Here is a 6601-nt window from a genome sequence, read left to right on the forward strand (position 1 = left end):
TAATCTCATTGTGGTGTCCGTTTCACAATGTATACGTATATCAACTCATCACATCATACACCTTAAATATATGTGATTTTACTTGTCAGTTAGACCTCAGTTCATCCGGGTAAGGGGTGCACGGTACGGGGAACAAGAATCTGCCCGTCCAGCCTTTCCCAGTGACTTTTCCTGATAAACTTTTATATCCTATTGAAAGTTCTAAAACAGAACCCCATGGGGACTTTGAAAGTGGTCAAATTAAAATGATAGCATTCTTGGGGCACCTGGCTGGCTTAGTTAGCAGAGCAGAGGACGCCTGATCTCAGAGTCATGAGTTCGAGTCCCATCCTGCGAGTAGAACTTACTAAAAACAATAAAACTAAAGGGGCGCCTGGGTGGCTCAGTCTGTTGTGGGGTCTGCCTCTTGATTTCGGCCCAGGTCATTCATGATCTCACAGTTTGTGAGTTTGAGCCCACACTTTTGTGTACCATAAGCCTGTCACCCTTATTAAGTTTTTCCATTGCATCACAGCTATGACTAATGATAATTTTGGCTTCTTTCCAGTGGTTATATCTTACTTACGAAATTGGCTAGAACTTTCAGAAGAGTGTTGAATAATAGCAATGCTTTTTAGATAGCAAAAGGAACAAAAGGAAAAGAATGAAAGAGATAATGGTTAGTTCATTTCTAGATTTCCATGTGGTAGGCTCACAGGCAATCATTCATGGGATATTTGAAAATAATACTTAATGCAATGGGAATTTGGCCATCACATACTTTTATTTTTTTTAATGTTTATTTATTTATTTTGAGGGAGAGAGAGAAAGTGGAGGAGAGGCAGAGAAAGAGGAGGAGAGAGAGAGAAGGAGAGAGAGAATTCCAAGCCGGCTCCGCACTGTCAGTGCAGAGCCTGACGCGGGGCTTGATCTCACAAACTGTGAGATCGTGACCTGAGCCAAAATCAAGAGTCAGACACCCAACCAATGACTGAGCCACACAGGCAGCTCTATCACACACTTTTGAATGAGAAAATTTAGTCCCAAAGTTTATGAAATGATTTCCTGATTGCTTAAAAAGAAAAAGTAGAGAGGGGCGCCTGGGTGGCGCAGTCGGTTAAGCGTCCGACTTCAGCCAGGTCACGATCTCGCGGTCCGTGAGTTCGAGCCCCGCGTCAGGCTCTGGGCTGATGGCTCGGAGCCTGGAGCCTGTTTCCGATTCTGTGTCTCCCTCTCTCTCTGCCACTCCCCCGTTCATGCTCTGTCTCTCTCTGTCCCAAAAATAAATAAAAAACGTTGAAAAAAAAAATAAAAAAAAAAAAAAAAAGAAAAAGTAGAGAGGGGCGCCTGGGGGGCTCCATCGGTTGAGTGACCAACTTTAGCTCAGGTCATGATCTTTGGGTTCGAGGGTTCGAGCCCCGCGTCGGGCTCTGTGCTGACAGCTCGGAGCCTGGAAACTGCTTCGGATTCTGTGTCTCCCTCTCCCTCTGCCCCTCCCCCACTCGCACCCTGTCTCTCTCCCTCTCTCTCTCTCAAAATAAGTAAACGTTAAAAAAAACTTTTAAGAAAAGGAAAGAAAAAGTAGAGAAATGTCGATTATAACTGGGTCCCAGCTGAATTCATCCTGGGTTTGCTCATAAGGAGATCTCGCTCGAAGAACAGAACTTGGTTCTGGGATCAAAGACCAGCCAACAAATTACATCTTTTCAGTTACAGTGGCATCGTCTCTGTCTATGAATCCTTCACAAATGCGTGTTTCTTCGTCAACTACTCTCCCAAGTGCATCAGATAAGTGTTTCTCTGTTTCACTTTTAAAATAAGAAACCGGGCTGCCCTTGACTGCCATCAAATGCACCCTCCTCAGCCTGGACACACCCTTCCGCATTCAGCAGGATTCAGTAAAACAGGCAGACGTCCTGGGGCACCCACTGGTCAGCAGCTGTTTGGCTTTTGGTCTTAGAAATCCCTCCCGAGAAATTAGGGGCCATCTCTCCAGGTCACACGTCGTCGCAGGGAGCTGTTCGCATGCTCCCCTATCAGGATCTTGCCCTGTCACACCTTGCCCCAGAAGTTTCTCTTCTGCCCCTAGGAAAGACATTTAGGAAGCTGGTCACATCTGTCCCCTTGGCTGGTGGCGTGGGAGAGCTCCTTCTCCCCCGGTTCTGTCCGGGGAAGTTGAACAGCCTGTGCTTGGTGCCCATTCTTGATGACTTTGTTGGCTGTGGGCACTGCTTAGATTAGAAGCCTAGTAGAGGTTAGGGTTTGCGGGCGCGTGGAGTTGACGCTGTTACCATCTGCAAAACACACAAATTCAAAAACATGAAGTGACTGTCCTAAAAACCCGTAGGACACACCTTCCCACCCCCTCGCCGGTATATCTTGTTCGTCACTGCTTTTCGGAGCGGAAAATCCACCGGCTCCCCAGCACCGGGACCGTCCGTCCCCTGCAGAGACCGACTGTTGGTCAAGGGTTCACCGCCGAAAGGGGAAAAGACCTCGTGATAACCCTGATGGGCTCGTGCGTCGCCAACAGAAGTTTGACAACATTTAAACAATCACAGAGGGAGCCGGAGTCTGCCAACAAAAGTTGGAAAAGTTGCGAAACTGGCCCCGTGGAAAGTCTTGAAACCTACAGAGGCTCAATCAGACTCCATTGTGGATTTTGCTCAACAAATGTCCTGACTGTAAAAATGCCGTGAAATAGAAATCTGAGCCTGCGCACAAATTCGAGTTTTGTATTGTTCTTTTCTTTGCATTCACGTGTTATTGAGATTGAGGCCCCAGCAAATACTGGGTAATATAATATAATATAATATAATATAATATTGTAATATAATATAATACCTGTGCCCCTTTGGGGAGGGTAATCAGGGTGTTGCTTCAAGTACTCATTTTTGTAATACAAATACTTTACGGCTGATGAGTATTTCAGCTTTCATCCATCACTGGGATCTTAGAATGAATCTGGCAATCAGATCTGCTGGAGAGAGGGAGATGTGGTGTGCAGAAAGGCAGGAGCAGAGAGAGAAGGGGGGGATCTTTGCCTCCAGAGACTTCCCACTTGGGCGTCTTCAGACCGAAATCCCCTTCCCGCCCTTCCTTCTTTTCTATTTTCTTCCTTTTTAAAGCTTTAGTATTTCTTGCCTTGTATTAACTTTTTTTAACACCTCTTTTTTTTTTTTTTTTTGAGTCCCCTTGCGGTCCCTAGAGGAGGAGGGGGGAGGAGGGAAGAGGGGGGACACCTGTGTCCTCTCCTGGAAATGTACCCATACAACAAGGTCCTCAGAAAACCTGGCGAAAACGGAAGATCAAGCTAAACCCAAATGCAGAATAAAGGGAAGAAGGGGGGTGTTTGGGCAGAAAGCCAGAGTTCCATCATTTGAGCGATTTGAGAAGGAAAGCATGAGCCACCCACCCTCACTGCCCTTTGGTAACCCTCCTGCCCCAGCTTCCCTCCACTGGAAGGGAAGCTTCCCTCCACAGGAGGGGCCTTCATAGGAGGGGCCGCAGCAAGGGTACCTGTCCCAGGGTCTCGTGTAGCCCTCAGAGACGCCAGGCAGGGCTTCAGGAAACTTCCAGAGACCGTGGGGAATGCCGAGGTGCCTGGGTGGCTCAGTCAGTTAAGCACCTGACTTGATTTCGGCTCAGGTCGTGATCTCACGGTTCCTGGGTTCTGGCCCCAAGCCCGGCTCTGCACTGACAGTGTGGGGCCCGATGGTGATTCCCTCTCTCTCTCTCTCTCTCTCTCTCTCTCTGCCCCTCCCTCCTCCAAAATAAATAAACATTAAAAAAAGAATGTGGCCGCTGAGGGGGTGCGCCCGGGTGTCTCGGTCAGTTGAGCGTCCAACTTTGGCTCAGGTTGTGATCTCACAGTTGGTGAGTTCGAGCCCCGCATCAGGCTTGGGGCAGTCAGCCTGTCAGCTCGGAGCCTGCTTCAGATCCTCTGTCCAACTCTCTCTCTGTTCCTCCCCATCCCCACCCCCACCCCCTCATGCTCTCTCTGTCTCAAAAAAATAAAGGTTTTTTTAAAAAAAGAAAAAAAGAAGACGTGGGGAATGTTGCCTTGCATAGGTGGTACTTCTCTCTTCCTGCCCTCCTCTCCCCTCCTCCTTCCCCTCACTCCTCCCTTCCCTCCTCCTGCCCTCCCCCCGCCTCCCGCCCCCACCCAGGGCAGGTCCAGTAATGAAGATTCAGTGGAAACAGATCTTCTATGATTCTGTGCATTGTCTTTCACCACAAATCACAGTACTGGAAAGGTAGACAGCAGCCGTAGGGATCACCTTGACCAACCTCCCTCTTTTTACACCTGCATCCCCCCGCCCCAGCCCTACGTAAAAGAGAGAACAAAAAAATAAAATGACAGACTATTTAGGACTGAATTTAACTCGTCTTCCTGCCAGCGGCTCTCACAATCCCGCGCTGTAGGCACAAATGGCTGAACCAGGACTTGGCTAATGGTGGTGACAATTAGCATTTGTTACTTGTTTTAACGAGCCAAGTGGATAATTGTTTCTGGCCAGAGCCACCGGGGACGCGACCAGTTGTCTGCGTTCCTAATTTCTGGGCTCAAGCTCTTCCGGGGTGGCAAGCCTGGAATTGATGAGGTGTCCCGTCCGCTGCCCAAACCCTCCGGGGACACCAGACCTGAGACCCGCGGTCGCCCCCGCTTCCTTTTCGTGGTGACCCACTGGGTGCTCCAGCTCCCAGGGGCGGGGCCTGTGGCGCAGGTGCCCGGGGAGCACCCTTCCTCCCCTGCCCCCCCAGGTCCGGCTCCGCTCACACTGTGGGTCCTCAAGCCAGGCCCGCTCCCAGCACCTCTCGGGGGCCAGAGGCCTGAGTCCTGAGTCTCTCCTGCTCGTCTGCATTCAGAGTAAGATGTTCGAAGGCATTTTCTCGGAGCCTCTGGAGCTGTCTGACACCCAGAGTGTAGACTGAATTCAGTTCTTGGGTCTCTGCGCGGGGGGTGGGGAGTGCGGCCCCCCCTATGGATTTGAAGAGGCGGGCAGCCGCACTGGCCGTCCTGGGGAAGTCCTTACTGCCAGCACGCCGATGTTTCTGGATAAAGTGTGGTAAACATCATACATTCTGTGTTCTGTGTTGAGAAAACTGGGAGGGTTCAGAACGTGACTCCCCCCAAAAAGGATGACATTTTGGCATGTGGATTATTTTGAGGCCAAGGCGGGGGGGGGGGGGGGGAACCAGAAGGCACAAGAAAAGCTCTTTACCTCCCCCGAACTCCCTAAAATAAAGTCTGTACTTACCCTTCTGCAGAGGAAATTTACATTTGTAGAGGAAGAGAGCTCCCAGCCGGCATCTTTCACGGCAGAGGCCCTCCCGTGCACAACAAGGCCGCTGGGATTTACCAGCTATTTGCACTTCCTTCCCTCGCCCACCCCTTAATTTCCCTCCTTCCACGCCCACCCCCCCACCCCCCCCACCAAGCCCGACCCCCCTCCCTTTCCTGCCTTCAGGATGGTGTGTAAATCTCCGCCAGCGGAGAGTCACCTTGGGTCCCCTATTTTTGTGAGCCCCGGTGGGCACATACACAATTAAAGCTGGGGGGCTTTCCCCCTATTAAACCGTCTTATGGCAACTTAATTCTCAGACCAGCCTCCCCTGCAGTTTCCGGGAAGCCAAAAATGCCAAGTCCTTCTTATTAAGTGAGAAGTCGGATTATTCATTTAGGCCAAACGCTGAGAAAAGAGTTGCTACGAACCACGTCAAACTCCTGAACTGTTTTTAAAAGGTCGGCTGGAGGATAGAGGAGTCAGGCGGGTGCACACGCGCGTGTGAGAACGAGGAACCGGGATTTCGGGTGCACAGGGGCTCCGCCGTTTGCCCGTGTAGCTACATCTGCCCTCGTGACTTCATCTGGTTCCCCTTTCCTTCTCGACCGTAGCCTGGAAGCGATGGAGAAACAAGAAGGGAGGGCTCTCGGCAGCGTTTGTGATTAGTTTCCAACCCTCTGCACTGTTCTGGCACACCCATCTCCTAGAGATAGTGGAAACGAGACAAAGGGGTCAGGGAGGGACAAACTTTTGGCAACGACTCTTACCCCGACGGGTACGTTGCTGCAGTGTCTTCCTGAACTCTCCAGGACCCCTTGGATACAGGTGTTAACATTCTCTTTTTAGAGGTGCGGGATCTGAGGATCAGAGAGGTTAAGTCATCTGTCCGAGGTCACACAGCTAGTAGGTAGTTGATACAGGATTTGAATCGATGCAGGTGGATGCCTTTAGAGACAAGCAGGCCTCCGCCTACCCCGAAACGGTGACCCGATGTCAGAGGGACGGACCTATTGGTCCTTCTACCCCTCTCTCAACCTCCGAGGGGCTCCTCTCTCAGGGTCTCTGCCGTTTAAGTGCCCGGGGGTCTGCGGGAGCTGCTTTTGTTCCATTCTTCAGACACACCGATGCAATTCCAACTTCAGCTGGGTGAGCCCTCTAGTCGCACCAAGCATTTCTCGGGTTTCGCAACTTGACTAACAGGTTTGAGGGTGGAATCGGGAGCCCACAAGCCACAGCTCTTTCCTCCTCCACCCCACCCCGGGAACCCCCGCGCCCCCCGCCCCATCCTGCTCCTCGAAACCCATCCGCCAGGCTCCGGATCCAGGCACTTTGTC

At 51.0% G+C, this 6601-nt stretch overlaps 1 long non-coding RNA gene across 1 annotated transcript; it reads right to left on the bottom strand.

The window, feature by feature from the left end:
• Window positions 1-1306: 1306 nt before the first annotated feature.
• On the bottom strand, window positions 1307-6363 carry LOC131495535 (uncharacterized). The gene is made up of 4 exons (XR_009254004.1): window positions 6035-6363; window positions 5696-5879; window positions 2824-2956; window positions 1307-2273 (listed from the first exon to the last, which is right to left on the bottom strand). It is a non-coding gene; the product is annotated as an uncharacterized LOC131495535 (long non-coding RNA).
• Between the last annotated feature and the right edge of the window lie 238 nt (window positions 6364-6601).

Source organism: Neofelis nebulosa, chromosome 2 (genome assembly GCF_028018385.1).
Source record: "Neofelis nebulosa isolate mNeoNeb1 chromosome 2, mNeoNeb1.pri, whole genome shotgun sequence".
Taxonomy (NCBI): Eukaryota; Metazoa; Chordata; class Mammalia; order Carnivora; family Felidae; genus Neofelis; species Neofelis nebulosa.